Raw genomic sequence first — 21,103 nt, forward strand, 5'->3', positions numbered from 1 at the left:
CTTTGCTTAGAGTGCCTCTTCTTTATCATATTCCCCCTCTTGCTTCATTATATCTTGATTAGCTTGGATTTTAAGATCAGACTGAAAATTTTGCATGTATGTCATGTCATTAAAATCAGCATAAAGAGAACTGTATAAAGAAAAAGACAAAATCAAAATATATTAGACACAAAACAAGGGGATATTGCATTTTATTAAAAAGGGAAAGATAGGAAGGTTTAAATACAATTGACATCATAATGTAAACAAGCTAAATTTTGAATTATAACCCTGGAATAATTCAGATAAATAGAAAGAAAAACAAAATGAACTACCAAAGCTCCCTCCTAATAGGGAGAGGAGTGATTTTCCAATTGTTGAGCTGGACCTCAGGACCTATGAACAGCATGTCCGCCTTATTGATACCCTCTCCTATTTTAACCATGTCAACATCAGTCAGTAGGTTCTGGAAGTCATCAACCAATTCAGCTTCAAATTCTATAGGTTTCGTGACATCGCTCTTGACAAATGATTCACTGAGTAGCGGCATTGGGCGAGGGAGTGACCATGTTTCCATTTTCCTACCCTTGGCCTTCTTTAAATCTTCAGCCATAGGTTCAAATCCCAAACCAGAAGCGCCCATATTCTCTCTCAGACATATGGGATGAACGATACCATGCAGAGACATTCCCAAACCCTTCTCTGGCACAAATCCATATTTCAAAAGCTCACTCACCATCATGATAGAAACAGAAGGCAATTGTGGTCCCAGGATAACCTGTCCTTCAAGGATATGATATACTGGCACTGCATCAAAAGTTTGATAGACAAATGTCTCTTCTACATTTTTTGCTTCAACAAGGGACAAGGGAGAATCTTCGTAGATGGATAAATCTCCTTCACCATGAATAACTACTTCTTACCTGTCATGCTCAAACTTGATTTTTTGATGCAATGTAGATGCAACCGCCTTGGCCTTGTGGATCCACGATCTTCCCAATAACAGATTGTAAGAGGACTCTATATTCAATACTTGAAACTCTATGGCAAACTCAACAGGCACTATAATCAACATTAGTTCTATTTAGCCAATGGAGTTTGTTTTTGCACCAATGAAAGCCCTGACACATACATTGTTGGGCCTGATCCTCTCAGCACCAATATTTAACTTTTGCAAAGTAGAAATAGGGTAGAAATTTGCACCTGAACCTCCATCAATCATGACATAAGTGACGTAGAAATCTTCATACTTCACTATAATGTAAAGACCCCAGTTATACCCCGTACCTTTAACAGGCAACTCATCGTCAGAGAATCTGATCCAATTGACCTCGAAGATTTTTCCAACCATTTTCTCCAGCTTATTTACTGTAATCTCCCTAGGAACATATACTTCATTTAATACCTTCAGTATAATATCACGATGTTCCTTGGAATGCAACAACAAAGATAACAGGGAAATTTGAGTAGGGGTTTTCTTCAACTGATCTATTATTAAGTTCTCTGACAACTTCATATTTTTTAAAAATTCTTCGACTTCTTCTTTGGTAATAGGATTTTTGATAGATGAAGGTTCACTCATAATTGGCTTGGACATCCTTAAACTTTCACGCATGAAGTATCTTCCTGACCGACTCAAACCCCCTACCTCATCTACATCTTCCACTATATTCTTCCCCTGATAGGTCATCACAGTCCGCTTATAGTTCCAGGGAACTTTTTTTGTATTAACTATCGGAGGTTGGGTCACCGTTTTGATGATAATAGGTTCCACAAGTGCTCCTTTCACAGTCAATATAGGCTTACATAGAGCTCCTATAACCATTAACTTAGGATTTTCTTGACTTAAACCAATGACTACTCCAACTCCTTTCACTGTGATCACGGGTTTCTTTGTGCTTTCTTAGACTTTAGCTTTTCCCATTCCTTCCTGGCTTAATGACATTTCTTTCAACGAATCAGCTATATTCATCGATTTTTCCTCATTGGTCTATATCTTGACAATGGGCTTATAACACCTTGATGAATCTTTCCCATCATATATCAATTCTAACATATTGGTTTCAGAATGGGTTAGCAGTGGATTTTGGTTAATGTTTGGAACCTCCGGGGCCTGGACCAACATCTGATTATGTCAATTAAATCTTGGACAACTCTCTTTAAATGCCAGTATTTCTCGATATCGTAGCCTAGCATGTCATAACAGTACGCACACCTTAAAGAATAATCTAGATTCCTCGGAGGTGGATTTGTAAGCCTTCCTTGAATTGGGCTTAAGACCTTCATCTTTCTCAACCTATCAAACAAGCTAGAATATGACTCCCCAAGAGGTGTGAACTAATTTTTGACTGCCTTCTTTTTCTTGTACTCGGGCCTAGGTTGGAAACCAGGTCTAGAAGGGTTTTGGTAATTTGGTGAAGCTGATGGATGATTTTGTGGAGCTTGCGCGCGCCATTGCAAGTAAGAAGGGGTTTGGGCATATGGCTGCACATTATATACTGGGTATGGGGGTTGTAGAATAGAATATAATAGGTTTTGTGGAGGGTAGTAATGGTGAGGAGGAATATATGGAGCTTAAGCATAGACTTGGGCTTGGGATTGGGGATAGGGGCGAGGCGGTCTTTTGGGATAGAAATGGGTTCTAACTACGATGGTCGCCACATCCTCTTTCTTCTTTTTACCTCTAAATGCACTAGATCCACCTGGAATCACTTGTGTGGTGGCTTTCAATGTGGCAAAACTCACTATTCGGCTGGTTTTGATTTCTTTCTCTATCATCTCTCCCATTTTGAGGACTTTAATAAAAGAATTTCCTATTGCCAAAAGTAAATATTGAAAATAGGTCTTATTCTATGCCTGAATGAAGACCTCTACTAGCTTACTCTCCTTCATTTGAGGCTTTACCTTGGAGGCCTGTTCACGCCACCTTATCACGTATTTCCTAAAGCCTTTAGTGCTTTTCTTCTTTATGTTGACCAAAGATTTTTCATCCGAAATCAGGTTGACATTATACTAAAAATATTGGACAAACTCAGAACCTAAGTCATCCCAGCTGTTCCACTTATTGATATGTTGATTGACAAACCATTCTGAAGCCATATCAGAAAGACTCTCGCCAAAGAAATCCATAAGCAACTCTTCCCATCCCCCTGCAGCCCTTAATTAGTTGTAATAACGTCTCAAGTGAGCCATAAGATCACCATGCCCAGCGTACTTCTCGAACTTGGGCATTTTAAAACTGAGGGGAAGGTTCACTTCTGGGAACATGAAAATATCTTTATAGGAAACACTCTTATAACCTCCGTGCCCTACAAATTCCTCATGGCCTATTCCAAACTTTTCAATTTCTGCGCTATGACCTCCTGTTCCTCTGTTGTGATAGGTTTTTCCATATCAAATGGAAATGCAGGTGGCTGAGTGCACCCATACGGTTTATTCATTCTCAAAGTAGGCTCAGGGTATAATACTGACTATCTGGAACCTTCAATACTGGCTCACTTGCAGACCAAGGAAGCACCATTGCCGGACGGACAACATATGCGAGAGCTTCAGGTGGTGGCGGAGCCATGAACACTGGTGTGATAGATGGCACCGGCTGATCAGTGGGTCTTGGTTGGGGAGCTGCCAAGGGTACACACAGAAGTGCTAGGATAATAATGTTGCGGAGTGAATCCTGGCGCGTGCTCAGGTGACTCAGTGGGAGCAGAGAATTATGCATGAGAGAGCCGTGGGCAACTAGAGATATTCCCGATATCTTCAGGTAGTGGTGGAGGAGGCATTTCGCTAGCCTACACCCGGTGCAAATCTATCAATTGTTGCCTGAGCCTTACTACCTCATCATTACATTCTAAACTTTTTTCCCTGGGATCCTAGTCCGGGTCAATGAGCGAATTGTCAATCTCCCTGCTAGCAATGCCGAGCTTTGCTTTTGATCTAGTAAAGTATGGGTGACTAGCCAGAGTGCTGCAAACCAACCTCTGTTATCTAAAAGAACATGCTCATCAAAGACAACACCCTTTAGGATTAGGCCATTCAACAAGAATGGGAATCACATTGGGGAAATTGTTCTAGATTCAATGTTCATTTCTTTCAGCCTTTGAGGGTAGCGAGGTCATTTTAACATCATCCCAATTTCTATCTACTCTCATTTGCTTCTTTCCTTTGGACACACCTATTTTGTTTCGCCCTCATTTCCCTCTTTTTTTTGTATCAGTCTTTGTTCTTTCGCTTTCTTATCTCATCATCCTTTCTTTCTTTTCTTCTCTCGCTATCTACCTTTATTTTATCATTCTTTATGGCTTTTGCTTTTATTTAAAAGAGATAAAAAATAATGAAAAACAATGAAACAAAATGATTGGATCAAACCCAAAAGTAGGTTGCCTACGTATCATGTTGTACATGAATCAGATCTTGCATAGTTCGGGCAATGCACACACATAAACACCACAAAGTTGAAGATTTCTTATTTGATTTCTTTTTGACGAAGAACACAGAAAAGGAAAAAACTGCGCAACTTCACTACATTTCATAAAAGAGACGACAAACCAAACTTCGAATCTAACAACTTAAAAATCGATCAACAAAGAATAAACAACATTCAAGACCCATAAGATAACATGTGTAATACTCCTAGTAAAGACTCTTAACTTTAAAACAAACTTGACACCGACTTAAAAAGGACACAATACTACAAGGCAGAAAAGTAAAAGACTCAAAATAAACAAAAGATAGGAATTGCTCCTTTAAACTGGTGCTCTGCGTGATGACCCTGGCTGATATGGACCTACTTTTGAAGCTCTCTTTCTCCTACCCAAACTTGTAGCGTATCCTGTAAAGACACCTTGATATTTGGGAAAAAGCTTCTGGCCCGTATTCCCGCCTCATGGGGAGTGCACCTGGAAAGATTATTCTGACACCTTTCTACAGTCTTGAACAAATCTGCTAACTGAACTCTCAGTGTCTCCACTTTGGCCCCCGCATTTTCATCCTGACTATTATCAACAATGCATTCTTCTGGTATTCTTCCTCTAAGCTACACCGGTAATGGCCTGCTGACACCCCGAGGTATAGATTAAAGCCAGAGCCTGTATTCCTGGGTGTACCCTGGATTATCTGAACCTACTTGGAGAGTATTCACGCCTAGCTGTGTTTCGTGATTCTAGAATTCTTCATATTTACTCTCGTCTAAGGCTCGATCCCTAAAATGCTCAACATCCTTCAAGAGATACATTACTGGTGGAACATCTTCCAGTCTACCCAATTGGCGCATTACCCTAAGAGGAGAGTACGGTCTGGCGAAATTGATCCCTAAAAGAACTAAAAGAGGTCGTATCCGACAACCACAAAGGATTATTTTTGGACAAAACCAGAGATAGTTCCACAGAATGTTGTCCTCAGATCTTGACTCAAGAAATTTAATCCAAGTATCGGCCCCTATTGGCAGCAAGAACTTTTTGAAACACATTCTATGATTCATGGTTTCCACTCGCTCAAACATACAACGATCAATTGCATCTGACCTAATCAAATAAGGCGTATGCAAGTGCTCCGTCATCGACAATTACAGTATCAGGTTGCTCCCTTAGAAGAATCTCACCCCTCCTTTTACCTCGATTAAAGCTTATATATTTCTGCCAAGATCATAGGTACGAGAGTGAATGTTTCCCCTAGTTTTTCATGAAATAAGGCCATCACCACCATCTACAAATGAGTATTAATTCGTCTTTCTTCTAATAGGAACACTAAAATGCCCAACAAGATGAAGGTGAAGACTTATAAACAACGTTTCTGCCAATTTTCCTTAGTTGTATAAAATTCATCCCAAAAGCAATCAAAACCATCTAAGGGCCCAAACCGAGCATACAAATAATCAAAGGAGACCCAATATTGTTTAAGATATGTCAGGTGGTTATTGGCCTTTAAACCATAACCATGAAGAAACCATATGGGAGAATGAGTCTGTGCCCGAATCATTGTTTTCTTAATGTAAGGCAATTTACAGAAACTAGATATCTCTGCCAGAGTGGGCGTCATTTCATAATTTCCAAACCTAAACACCAAATAACCTGGGTCCTAAAAAGTCTATAGCCTCGATCAGATATGGGCGGGGCGTAAGTTCTAGAAGGGAAGTGAGAGCGCCTAACTTCTTTGTTAACTCCTACTGTTCAACATAGTAAAAAATGTCCCACCATTTGATTAACTTTCTGGGCACCTTGACAACCATTATGACTCTAGACTTTGTCGACTGATCCATCTTGTAGTAACACATAGGACATCAACTTGAAAATTCTATAAGAGCAAAAGATTCCCAACCCTTGGGACTTTTTCGCAGTCATATGTCAAAGGGACAGACCACTTTATGACTCCAAATCGCTGAATAGTACCACTGAATAAAATCAACACACTTGCTAAGACAAACTAATAACACTAGATTACGAGGAGAAAGACCTAGGCTAAGGCTAAGACAAAGGCTAAAATAAAGATTACCGGACCCACCGAGGGTTGCATACGTATCCCGCCCCGAGGGACGAGGTCCAGATTGGACAATTAATGATTAACTAATAGATTGACCCTAACTTAAGAGACACAACCAAAGACAAACGAATAATTTTTTGGGGGGTTTTTAATTAGAACCTTCAACTAAAACTGACACCAACAATTATGAAGGAAAATATTTTTGGTATTTTCACTATATGAAATGTACAAAACTTCTACCGTTTTTCATTTTCTTTTATAAAAATTTCAAAAAAAAAAATCTTTTTTTTTTGAAAATTTTGAATTATGAATGCATGCTAAAGGAGACAGTGAGAAATCTTTTTGATGTTTTGATTTTTGAACAAATGAGTGCAGAAAATAAAGAAATCTTTTTGAATTTTTGAATTGTGAAAAAACAAAAGCCATAAAGAATACTAAAAGCTACGAAACTCTTTTTTTTCATCTTTTTTCTTTTTCCCTCTTTTTTTCGATTTTTTCCTGCCACACACTTTACTTCTAACATATGTTTTCCCCAAATCAGTCCATCAAATGACCACGTTACCCTCAAATATACAACATTTAGCACGTAGAGATGCTTTAGAGGTGAGTATCCTACAAAAGGCCAAGTGGGCCCTGCTAGGTCTTGAATATGATGCACATAAGCATGACCTAAAGGCTGACCTACGTTGAAGTTTACTAACAACGTTGTTCTGGGGAGCGTATGGTCGATAGTGGCTGCTTTGCTTTCCACTCCATTCCAGCCAATGGCTCCCCCCCTAAGATAAGGGTGACTCAACTAGAGGTCATGTACACAATGTGTACTACAGACTTGTTGCAGAAAAAATGACTCGAGTAATGCACATGATGCCAGATATAAAAGCGGTAACACATATGATAAATACTGTAAACAAAGAGCACGAAAAATACACGAAAACGATAACAATAACACAAATAAAAATCACAAACAATGTGTATACACTTGTAATGCCAAACAAAGCTGATACGTCTCCAAAAATAAGCTCGAATTCTAAAATTGGTCCCCAACAAAGTCGCCAGAGCTGTCACACCCCTTTTTTGTACTCCAAAAGATTTGTTTTAAGTCTGAAAGGGTTTTTATTAGTAAGTGACAAAAAAATGACTCTTACTTTGAAAAAGAATTATTTTTACATTCAAACTCAGAGTCGCCACTTGGCATAATCCGGTGTGCCAAGTCACCTTTGGAAAATCCTTTTCGAAATGATTTTACTCTTAAAAAGACTAATTTGCCAACAGAGATTCCGGCTAAGGAATTCTGTTGACCGAGGTGAAGGTGTTAGGAACCTCTCGATCTTGTGGTTCGACCACGGTCGCTTGGTGGAGCGTATCAGCTAATTTTGACACTACGAATGTACAAACCACACAAAACACGTAAAATAATCAATTAAACAAACAAAACAAAATAAATTCAAAAAAATGTAATGTTCAATCCAATTTATGCAGTCCAAAATAGAGAAATACAAAGAAATAAATCCTATCTAACCTATACTAATCTTCACTATGCTCCCTTGCTTTACCCGACGCCGCGGGCCTTCATCACGGACGTCCTCCAAGTACAAAATACTTTGGGGCATTCCCCGGATAAAATAATACAAGTACTTTGGGGTATTCTCTGGCCAAATGATACAATTAAATCCTAATGCAATAAACAAAATCATTCAACACATATTCCAAACATTCCATAATTCACCATTTCTAAATTGGCCTACCAAAATCTAAGAATTGCCTATCAGTTCTCGGCATAACACATGATACTATCGAGTTCAATGACATTAATAACCATTTCAAATTTAAATGAATCAAAACACAACAATATTTATTTTTATTAACTTTCAATTTCCATCTTCCCCAATTTCATTGTCAAAACTAATTCACCAATTCTTCGACTATCTAATCCAACATCAACCACACGCAACAAAATTCAAGCATGTCAAACACACAAATCACCCAAAATTAAGTTAAATTAAAAGGGAGATAGAATTGGACCTCAATTAGGATTTTATTGCAAATATCAGTTAATCGAGAGGACGAATCCGTGTGCTGAATAACCTCGATTCGGAACCTCAATTCGAACCCAAGATCAGATATGAAAAAAAATTGAGATCCAAAACTAAATCCTCGATCTAGTATGAAGAACGATGAACCAACACAAAAATTGCTACAAAACCCACCAAACCCGAACTCGAAACTATACCAAAATTGATTTAAACCAGAAAATGGTACCTTCTCTATTTCCCTCACTCCGACCAACTTTCTCTCTCTTGAGATCTTCTCTATTTTTTTCTCTATTCTCCTTCTTGCATCTCTCTCTCCAAACACTCTTTTTTCTTTCTATTTTAGCTCTCAATCATCATTTGGGTGTTGTTCCTATTCTTTAATCAAGTGTAAAAAAATGGAGTATATGCCTAGTAGTGTTCTGTGTATTTAGTGAAGTTGAGTGTTATGTATGCCGTAGAGAAGAAAAAGAAAAATGGAGTTCATCCATGGCTACTGTCGTGTGATTCCAGGAAGAAATGGAATTCTGTATGTTCAATAATGGAAAAGGGTCCCCTTTTTTTCTTTTTTTTTTCCATGAATCCCCTCTTCAAATCCAAGAAATGGCCTTATATTCAAGGATTATGGGGTCTACCAGTAAGGTGTCTTTTTTCCCCTTTCCTGGAGACTTCCTCTTTTTATTTTCTAATGTCTTGGTATAAAATTCTTTCTCTGTGGGCAAGAAAACGGAAGTGAGGGGGTCACGTGTGGTGGGGTAGAAGTGGTAGGGGTTAGATGTCCATTTTTGATTGGGTGGGTTGTTGGGAGGTTTTAAAAGAGAAGATAAAATTGGTTGGGATTTGTCATTTGGATAAAGACAAAAATAAATAAATAAATAAATAAATAAATAAAATGAATTGGTTATTTTATTTTTTTTTCTTGAAGAAAATTATAAGACAAGGTTAAAGTGCATGATAACGGAGTAAGAATTATTTTTGACGGGACAAAATTATGTGTCTACAAAAATGATAACTTGTGGGTGAGTCATTAAGTGGATAAGGGTGCAATTATATAAGAATAAGTTTCACCCTGGTAGTATGACATTAGGTAAGATTTTATGATATGAATTATGCATTTAACGATCATATGTTAGAAGGTTAAGTAGTAGAGAGTGGAGTTTTATGTTATAAGAAGTGAGGAAGTGTATGCTCATGAGACTGGATGTTGTAGGTTGATGACAGTAGAGGATATCAAAAGTTGAGAGTAGCGTTCTTGGAAATCAATGACTTTAGAGATTACTTAGAAAGAGGACGTTTCTCTTTTATGTGTATATGTGTTTTACATATCTGGGTTGTGTTCTAAATTGTAGTATGGAGGAGTTGGTATCGTTAGAATTGAATTGAGGAAATATTGGTAGGCAATATGAGCCTTGGGTATGGTTTTACAAAGTTTGTTAAGTTGTAAGTTATGTGATTAGAGGTGTAATGTGGGTATTCTAAGGAGTTAAAGACAGAGTGTTAAGTGTTTAGAAACGGGGATGTCCATTCCCATAATGATGTTAGTCATGAGTTGATGACTTTGGGGTTAGAGGAAGTTGATTAGTATCCCTGAGGGGGGGGACGTCCCAAAAGGAATTAGTGCCTTTATGTTAAATTATTGAGAGGAGTTGTATTATGTACATATTGATATCCCTTGGTGATAAGGAGTGTGAATGTGTACATTAATGGGAGTGGGGGTTGTAGAGTGATGGCTATAATGGTTAGCGAAAGTTAAGAGTAACATCTATAGAAAAGAAAGGCCTTCGGGGTATAGATCATTAGGGAGAGTTAGATTTTAAGTTTATGGTGATGTATCTTTTATGTTGAGAGTTGTGACTTTGATCTAAGGGGGAGATGAGGAATTAGGTTAGTTCCTGAAGTTTTCTTATTGTGGCGACTTGGGGAACAGTTATGATGGACCAAGTTTAGCTTTTAATGCCATAACAGAGTCTTCAGAGTTTGATTTTCAAAGATTTCATGTTGTAAAGAATTAAAAATGGGTTTAAAAAGGGTTAGGTGGTTACCCGAAAAGGGCACGAGTCAATGGACTCATAGCCTAAAATCATTTTTTGCCGATATAGGTATGTTACTTTTGTACGCTGGCGACGGACCTGTGGCGTATTAGAGATTTAGAGATTCCGACCCTTGTAGTAAGCTTGGGTTGGGGCTTGGCTGTCGAGTTAAGGGCAGATTTCATATAGCCCGTGGAATTATAGAATTGTAGGGTACACCACCTAGCGGAGAAGTAAAACAAAGAGTATGTCATAGAGTTTAGATGGTTTTACAGAGTTTTTTAACCACGCCTATGTGACTTTTACTATGTGGCATATTTATGAACTGTTTTTAAATTGCTCACATATATGTTTAATATTAAATATTATTTTGGGTTTGATCTGCGTACCAGTACTATTGTATTGAATCTAGCGGTCCGGCTAAGCAGTAGATCTTTCCAGAAGTGTAGAGTTCAATTGGTGAGCGTTCTATGTTTCAGAAGGCTTGTTTAAATTTCAGATATTTATTTATGGTTTTTGTCTACTGGGGGCCTTGTCCCAGTTTTCAGATAACTTTGTTTCATATGTAGTAGAGGTTTCGCAGACAGAGTTAGATATTATTTTAGATGTTGCTGATTTGCAGTCTTTAACATTTTGTTGATTTCAAAGCATGGTCATGATCCCATACTCAGTTATATTTCCGCATTTCTTTTCTGTATGTGAATGGTGTATGTGATTAAGTTAGATGGGCATCTGGGCCTTCATGGTTCGGATTGCTCGTTATGGCCAGGGCCTCAGTTCGGGTCGTGACACTAACTCCTTGGTTTTGTCACATTTATTAAAAAATTATTTAATAATAGTAACTAAAAGTGTTATTTGACCAAATTTCACTTTATAAGAAATAACTAGTTCAAGGATTTTGATCTTTTGCTACTAGGAAAGATTTTTTTCAATGTACTCCGTATGTGATAACATTTGTGTGTTATTACTAAGCTAGACATAATCACTTTTTACCTTGATCTTCCCGAGTCTCTTCTTTCCCCATTCTCATTGAGGAGTAGCTACATGAGCTACTTTCTGTCATGTGTCATATCGCGTGAGGTCGAGATATTTTTAAAGACTTGCCAACGTATAACTCCTTAAGTTTTGACATATCTATCAAAAAATATTTAATAATCATAATTGGAAGTGTTATTTGACTATATTACACTTTTTAAGAAATAACTAGTTCTAGCATTTCTGATCTTTAATTTAGTACTGGGCCAGATATCTTTTTTGTTTCCTCCTATTTACTATGAAATGCGATAACATTTGTGCTCTATTATTAGACTAAAATTATTCAATTTTCTCCTTGATCTTCCCGATTCTCCTCTTCTCCATTCTCATCGAGGAGAGCTAGTTTCGGCCACGCGTAGTATGACATGAGGCCGAGATACTTTTAACATACTTCTTAAGTTTTGACGCATCTATTGAAAATATTTAATAATAGTAATCAAAATTGTTATTTGACCAAATTGCACTTTATAAGTAATAACGAATTCAAGGATTTTGATCTTTTACTACTAGGATTTTTTTTGATTTATTTCAATGTGCGACAACAGTTGTGTGTAATTATTTATTTTATTTAAGTACCCAAAATTGTCTAAGTTGTAGTCATTACATCTTATTTGTGTGTAATTATTTCTTTTCCTTAAGTACCCAAAATTATCTAATTAAGTTGTATTCATTACATCGTTTATTCATTTGCCTTCTGTATTCTCCATTACAAAGTTACCTCTGTTTCTTGATTTTCCGGTGGTACGATGATGTCTCAGGCAGCTATTGTCCCAACACCAATGGCATCACATGAGAAAATTCTTAATGATCCAACTCTCTTCATGCAGTGTCTCAAGAATTTTCACTCTGTTTTGAGTACAAAGTACATGTAAGAAACTCTTTTTTCCTGTTGATCTTTCACATATTTTGTTTTTTGATAACTCGAACCGATAATCTTAAAGATGGAGGTAAAATGTTTTTTTTTTCTTTTTTCTCTTTTTTACTATATGGAACAAGGAACAAGGTTGAAGGTGTTGTATGTTGCTTACCACTAGAACAACCCCTCTTATTACGTAGGCAATTTTTTTATTTTTTATTTTTTGTATTAAATATCCCTTGTAGTTTTAATTATTTAGTTTTCTTGGTAATTCATACCAGCTAATTTTAAGTTGTACGTGTAGGATACTGAACATCTCAGCAACCCATCTTGTTAAAAGAAAAGTTCCTCGGAGCTTCTACCTTCTTATATTGACGGAAGATGACATTCTTACTCTTATAGGCAAAGGAGTGTGGATATTCCCCATAATTTTTAAAAATAGAAAAAAATACACAAAAAGATCATAGGGAAAAAAATATAACAATTATTTTAATTTTTTTGTATGATATAATTTTCTGACAAAAATAATTCAGATGAACTCATGTCTCCCTAGTTTTGCCACTAATGAGGTGGATTCAATTCTAGGTTGACCTTATATATTTTAGAAGTGCTTACTTTGAAAAGGATGACTTAATTAATTAATGTCTGTTATGATCTAATACTTCTCTTGATCCAACATAGTGTGCACGGGGCTGCACTTTTTAATGACTGATTTGTTTTTTGTTTTTTTTTTTATTTAAGTAAGTGTTCCTGTGATTGGAAGAAAGGAGCTTGATTTGCATGTTTTATATGTTGAGGTGAAAAAAGGGGTGGCTTTGACAAGGTAAATGTTTCTCCTTTTACTTTTCTTCTTATTATTATTTGATTCATATATGATATATCTAGTTATTTATTTTCTTCTGATTAAAAAAAAAGAACTTAAGAAGATATACAAATATTATTTTGTTGTACAGGTTGAAGCAGAGAAGAAGTGGAGAGAAGTGAGTTAAGTATTTAAGTTTTCTCCAACAATAACAAGTGCTTCATATGCATTGAGGAAACATTATTTCACTTTGGTTCATCACTTTTGAACAAGTTTACATTTTTAGGCATGATGACGTTCCAGGTTAGTAAATTTCATGTGTTAATTTCTTTTATTCTAAGTATATGTATTTTTTCCACATCAATGTCCCATTTTCTTTGGGGGGGGGGGGGGGGTATGAGATGACATTTATGTGTTTATTATTAGGCTAGACATATTCAATTTTTACCTCGATCACAAGTCTCTTCTTTTGTCATTCTCATCGTGGAGTGACTACATGTAATGTGACATGAGGTCGAGATACTTTTAGCATATGTTTCAACATATAACTGCTTATGTTTTGAAGCATCTATTGAAACATTTAATAAAAGTTATCAAAACTATTACCTAACCAAATTGCACTTTATAAGTAATAATTATTATAAGGATTTTGCCCTTTAGTACAGGGCTAGTTTTTGTCTTTTTATGTCCATGTGCGATAACTTTTATGTGTAATTACAAGGATTGACCTATATTTCCATCACAAATCATTTGTCATGAGTTTGAGATATTTTATTTTTAAATATATGTATCAAAATATTAATCCATAAGTTTTGACACATTAAAATATCTTAACTGAATTGCCATCGAAAATTGGCCAATTCCGTGCTGAAATGGTGCTGAAATTGTGTTCAAAGAGTATTGAAAATGCTATAATTTATAGCTTTATTAACTACTGAAATGCATCACAATGACCAATTTGCTTTAGGATCAGCTGCATGCATCACACCCTTTGAGGTGCGACTCGTACGACTTTGAGTGAATGTAGAATACTTCTTACATCTGACTGTTTTTCGAAACGTTATTCAATTGCTCACCTTGGTTGATATGTTATATTCTCTTGTATGTTTTATTAGGGTCAAGGTGTTTCTAAGCAGAAGGGACAATTGATGCGAAATTTGATTGTGGTTATTTCGTGTCCACGAATAGTTCTTAGTGGAGTTCTTTACCATCCCCATCAACAAGCTCCATCATCGTCTTCAAAATTAGCTACTAAAAATTTCAATGCGGTTGTTCCTTACAATCCACTACCTCAGCACCATTCAGGTCGGAGGAACAGGAGGAAAAATGGATATCCAAATCGCCCAAAAGCTAATAGGAGTGGTTACAACTTCTTCTTTGCGGAAAAACATGTCATGCTCAAATCTCTTTATCCACATAAATGGAGGGAACTCACAAAATGATTGGAGAATCTTAGAACAATCTTTCTTCCGAAGAAAAAATGGTAAGCATATTCAAATCGACCATTTAGTATATTTTGTATTATGAAGATTCGTAAAAAATTAAGAATGATAAACTAATTATTACATAATATTGGACCATGCGCTTTCAATGAACGACATGGATAGTGAAGATTCATAAGTCGGTCCATCTTTTTTGGGATAATCAGACTCGAGCAATAAAATAAAAATTAGACTGTATAGTGACGCTGAGAGAGTTAGACAATGATTGTTAATCTGTACATACAAGTCTATCAAAACTATGGGGTGAAAGACAAGGAAAGGTACCAGAAGGAATTGAAGGAATATCAAGAAAGAATGATGACCACATCAGCTTCCTACTAAGGTGACTGACCGGCAGAAGAAAAAGAGAAAGGAGATATAATTTTGACATCAATTTGTAAACTTTTGCATTGTAATGTAGTTCCAAAACTGCAGCTCATACTGAGAACGAAAACCTTGTTATAACTTGTGTAGGATAGTCCAAAACTATTTCTTAAGTGAAGTTTCTCAAAACATCTGTTTTCCTAGACTCATTCTCTTGCTTATAGATGGTTTTGTTTCAAACTTCACACCGGTGATCACTTCAGAAACTCTACCATATTAGAAAATATAGCCCCCCCTCCCCCCTAAATAAAAAAAAAAAGGGAAAAATTTCAGAAATAACAACTCCGTAGCCTTAATTATAACTTTTATAGCAACAGTTTCATAATTACGAAAAATAGCAAATTGTATTTGTATTTAAGTAAAATGTTGTTATATAAATACATATACAAATATATATATATTACTCATAAATACATATGCACAACTGAAAAATACATATTTTTCTATTACTATGAAGTGGGTAAAATATTGCTACTTTTGCTATAAGTTGTAATTTTGAAAAAGTGTTGCTATTTATTGTAATTATAGTTTTAAGGATGCTAGTTTCTGTAATTTTTCCTAAAAAAAAACCTCTCCTTTCTTAGCACCCACCCTTTTCACTCGTTGAAAGGGGATGAGGGGGTGTTTATCATCCGAATTATCCCTCTCGTCTAGCAAAACATTATCAATTTTTGGCACAAGAATGTAATTGAAGGGTCAAATATTAGCAAAAAATCTTCAAGATTTGATTGCTTATGTTGGAAATTGCTTTAAGTTACTGCACTAGTTTTTAGTAAAATAAGTTAGTTAGATTAAGATGAATTTGAATTTTAAATATTTGTTAACTTGTTTAGTTGTTGAGATAATTTGAGTTGTTTTAAATTTTAAATTATGCAATTTTTTATGTTTTGTTGGCTATTTAAAGCCACTTAATGATTAATAAAATTATTGAAAGCTGTTGAAAGCTTATTGAAAGCTATTGAAAGATTTCAATCTATTGAGAGCCATTTTAACCCCTTTTTCCCTGCCCCATCTTTAAAAAAAAAAACACTGGTATAAAGAGCCTCATTGATCTTACGGGATCTGTGTGTTCTTCCAAAGCGCCAGCATACCATTTTTAACCCGCAAGGGCTATCTTTTTAACCCGTAAGGGCTACCCTTTTAATCCTAAGGGCATCATTTTAACCCATCAGGGTTACCTTTTTCAACCCGCGCTTATTTTCAAAACATAGGGCTATTTTAAGCCAAAAAGATGTCAAGCAACAGTCTCTCTTTGAATGTCCAAAAAATTTTCATAGACAAAAATGATCAAATTTGTTCTGTGAAGAAATCATATCTTAAAACCTATGCTTTATGTGATGTTTTGATGAATGAAAAATCCTTACAACATTTTACAAAGTGTATGAAAGTATTTTCAAACAACACAAGATTGTTGATGGTTTTTCAGTAAAGAATCAAAAGAAGAAAAAGAAAAAAGAGAAAGATTAACAACTAAAAGATGTGCAAGTTCAAAAAAAAATTGAAAAATTTGCATCCACTGCCAGAGCAAAAATTGAGGAGGAGGAGTTTTAAATCACAGTAACTAAAGCAAGGGAGGAGTGTTAGAAATTGCTTTAAGTTACTGCACTAGTTTTTAGAAAAATAAGTTATTTAGATTAAGATGAATTTGAATTTTAAATATTTGTTAATTTCTTTAGTTGTTGAGATAATTTAGGTTGTTTTAAATTTTAAATTATGCAGCTTTTTATTTTTGTTGGCTATTTAAAGCCACTTAATGATTAATAAAATTATTGAAAGCTATTGAAATGTTATTGAAAGATATTGAAAGATTTCAATCCATTGAGAGCCATTTTAACCCCTTTGTCGCTGCACTATCTTTTTTTAAAAAAACAACAGCTTATAAGAGTTATGCATAGTTCACATTGCCTTAACTAATTTTTTCTTTCTTTTTCTATGAAAGAACAAGACAAAGTTCTTATCTCTCCCATATAACCGTCACTACAAGAAAGTAGAGATACGACGACATTATATAAATGTCGTGTTAAGGAGTTTAAATGTCACAAATTTATCTACCAATATTTATCAAAGATGCAATGTTGTTGTTTTTGAACCTGCAGGATACAAGGAAGAAAAATTGATCAAAAATGGATAGATGAAATGAAGGAGAAGTTATCCATGATAGAAAAGAACCAAACTTGGAAGATAGTGGAAAGACCACAAGATATAAAAGTGATTGGAGTTAAATGAATTTTCTGAACCAAGTTTGTAATATCCCGTATTTTCGTGCTAGAATTCTAACCATCATTCCTGCGCGTCTAAGCTTTAATACATGTGATTCTCATGTGAATACAAGTTGCATGATCATTATCTTAGTCTATGAAGTAGTTTAGAGGTGGAAAATGTTCATAGCAATGACCTAAAACAAAGTTGAGCTAAGACCCATTAATTCATCCAAAGTTTGACATTCGATTCTATAAGGGTCAACTTCAAATGTGTATATCTCTTAATATACATGGATTTTTTCATTCCAAGATCTATAAAATTGTACATAATTGAATTATCTTTCCAATGATACCAATTTCGCAAAAATCTGATACTCGAGCAAAGAGTTATGCCCATTTTCATGAGAGGCAGTAAGGGTGTACGATGGGCAATGCGCCGCCCAATCAAATGTGTGCGATTGAGAGTGCGAGTCATACTTAAATGTCTGCCATAAGGTGTGCGATGCACACCTTAAGGTCTGCCATGGATTGTGCGCTGCATACCTCACTTCCAAGTGCCCAAAACACCCCTATATATGTCTATAACACGGGATTAAACTCCCATACCACCAAAATAAGTTTACTTTCTCTCAAAATTACCAAGAACATTCATTAGGATTTCAACCTAAAAATTCAAATATCTCAAGATTCAACCATGAGTTTTCAATAATTCTTCGAGATTCGGAATTCCCATTCTGAGGGCTACAAGAAACAATCATTATTTTCATGAATAGAGTCCCAAGGTCAAGAGTTCATTCAAAGCTTCAAGTTTAAGGTATGTGGGGTTTTTCAATAAGAACACCTTTTCGTTCTTGTACCCAAATTGATTTTTCTTTTATGAATATACATGATTTTACATGTTTTGATATGAATTTGAAGCATGAATTTATACCCTATATGGTTTTACATGAGATTATGATACTCTCTACGTTTTGGAAGTTGAGTTGAATGAGAATGATGACATTTTTGTACATAGAGCTGAATTCTCCAGATTTTAAAGTAAGTTATATATATTTATGATGAAAAGCATGAATCTTGAGAAAATTTAATATGATTTTGATGTATGAGACCTTGAGTCGTAATTGGGATTGTACTTTAAGAAATTATGTAAAATAAACCAATGAGATTTGAATCCCAAAGATAATTTTCTTTACCAAGATGTATGATTATAAAGCAAAAATTTTAAGGTTTAAGTAATTATTTTTGTGCTTATGTCATAAAGTATGAAACTTTGGAAGGTTTTATGGTGATATTGATGTATGGATTTTTGGAACCCTATTTGAGATTATTATTTTGAGAAAATCATGTGTTATAAAAACCTTGAGTTTAAATTATTTGAGATGATAAAGAAGCTTTGATTTTTTGGTCTTAAAAAGGGTTGTTTTTGAAACCAAGATGAGAAAAGAAATCCACTTTTTTTTGATTTATTATGAAAGGGGTAGCATGATTGCTCCCATTGTGAATTGTTAAAATATTTATTGGTGGATTTTATTTTGAAAAGATCTGAGCTAAGTTTGGGAGTAGTCTTTAGCACCGAATGGGAGGTATAGCAGGATTAGTACTTTCTTAGAACTACATGCCCCCGTAGGTTGTGAGCCTAAGACAGATTTATATATACTGATCACTAGTGAATAAAAGATTAAGATCCTACTCCGATGGCAAGGATAGGACAGATCTCCCCAATATGGGTTGGACGTTGGACTCCATGTAGGTCACATGGTTTATGTCGGTTATGAGAGACTCCCAATGTGTGTGTGTATTCTCCTATCTAATATGAAAAGTATTATTCTTCTATTTGAGATAAAAACATATTTGTTTGAAAGACTGAGTTTGAGAAAGTCATTGTTTTCAAAAGATTTAATGAACATATATTCCAAAGAGAATTGTTATGAGATTTGATTGCTTTGATGATTTGGAATTGAGATGGAAGTGAATTGAGATTTATTATGATGAATCACATGTTTCACCCGATATATTTTACTCTCTTATGATTATGATGATTTTAATTAGAGCTAAGTGAGTCATTTATATCAGCATGCATAATTTTTTATAAACTGTGATGATATTAAGATATTATTTTATATATGCATTGCACCCCATATGCTCGGTACATTTTCATGGTACTGACCCACACACACCCAGTGTGTTGGGCTACATAGTCTCGTAATGTAGGTACAAAGTATAGTGTACATCTTCAGATCCAGTCAGTTCGCAGCATCCAGTCAGCAGGTGATGAGTCCTTTTGATTCAAGGGCTTGAGTTAGTTATACATTTCGAGAAGTGTTGTATTTTCTTTATTCAGCCATATTGAGTTGGGATAGTCGGGAGTCATGACCCAGCTACCTATAGTCAGTACTAGTAGAGGCTTCATAGACAGTCAGTAGAAGTTGATGTATTCCATTTCAGTTTTGGTTGTAAAAGCAGAGTTGTAATCTCGTAAATTAAATTTTGTATCTATCATATTCAGAAAAAAGTTATTTTCTGCAAATTTGTATAGATTTATACTTTTAATTCAGTTTCTTATGAGTTATGCCAGTAAAAGGGTTAGCTTGGGGTCACTTGTGACCCTAAGCACCGTGTGACGCCTCAGGACCTAATTTCGGGGTGTTACAAACTTGTTATCAGAGCACAGAGTTCCAGTGTCCTAGAGTGTCTATGAAGTCGTGTCTAGTAGAGTCTTGCGAAACGGTACGGAGACGTTTGTACTTTTCTTTGAGAGGCTACAGGGCATTTAGGAAATGTCTCCATTCTTTCGAGTCTTAAATCGTTCTATAGAAAATTTCTCCAAGAAACTTATACAGATTCTCATCTTACTTTACTCAGGCCATCTCTGCCTTATTTCCAAGGTATCAGAAACAGTTGAGCTTCATTCTCCATAGATAGTTATGGGACTATAAGAGAGCTAGAAAGTATACTATTAGTACTTTTGAGTTTCGAAAACTGAAGTGCTTTATCTAGTCTGTAGAAATCGTGCACAAAGCCTGATTTAGATGTGATTTTGAATTTCTCCTCATAATCCATAATGATAATCTATACTTCTCTATCTATGTTCTTGAAGTAACATGTTCGGCAAGTTCCAGTTCCTCCCCAAATAATGCTTTTATAATTGCTAGCAGAAGTTTCATAAAGCAACTTGAGAGGAGCCTTCTAGTATTCTATAAGTCCATCAGATTTTAAGTTATACACTTGTTCTTATGAGTTATTTAATTAAGACAAAGTAAGGTGTATTCTTAGATCGTTGAATGTTGTGTGTCAAGTTTCTATCTCTTGTATTATGTAATCTTATTATCATTATGTTTGTGAAAAATCAAAGTCTAGTGAAGTAGTGTGAGACCTATTTCAATTCACTAGCATAGTTGCTTTGTTATTTATCTAATTTTCTTGTTCAAAATACAAAACCAAAGTCTAGTGAAGCCGTGGGAGACCTATTTTGATTCAGTAGCAACTTGTTATTTATCTTGTTGTTCTGGTGTTAGTTGAAAGTGTGGGTTTCTGTGTAGTGACAGAAGTAGTAATGTTTAGTTGAAAGTTTTGTGTTAGTTGAACTTGTGGGTTTAGAAGTGTAATGGCAAGAATGGTGGTAAGGGCGATTTATTGAATATGTATAGCTGAATTTTTGCTTATGATTGAATTAGTAATGAAGTGATATACCCTTGTTTGTTAGTTTAGTAAAGTTAGAGAAGGAAATTATTAGTTAAGGTGGATTGTTGTTTGCTTGAAGTATGAAAAGAGTTATTGATGGTATTTGTTGTGCTAGGAAAGTATAGGTTTTGATGGAAGTACTTAGTGGTT

The 21,103-nt window shown here is 35.4% G+C and overlaps 1 pseudogene; it reads left to right on the forward strand.

Moving 5' to 3' along the window:
- The first annotated feature begins 12,297 nt into the window (after positions 1–12,297).
- On the forward strand, positions 12,298–15,029 carry LOC107848881 (annotated as a pseudogene).
- Positions 15,030–21,103: the final 6,074 nt, after the last annotated feature.

This window comes from Capsicum annuum, unplaced genomic scaffold, assembly GCF_002878395.1.
Source record: "Capsicum annuum cultivar UCD-10X-F1 unplaced genomic scaffold, UCD10Xv1.1 ctg4787, whole genome shotgun sequence".
Taxonomy (NCBI): domain Eukaryota; kingdom Viridiplantae; phylum Streptophyta; class Magnoliopsida; order Solanales; family Solanaceae; genus Capsicum; species Capsicum annuum.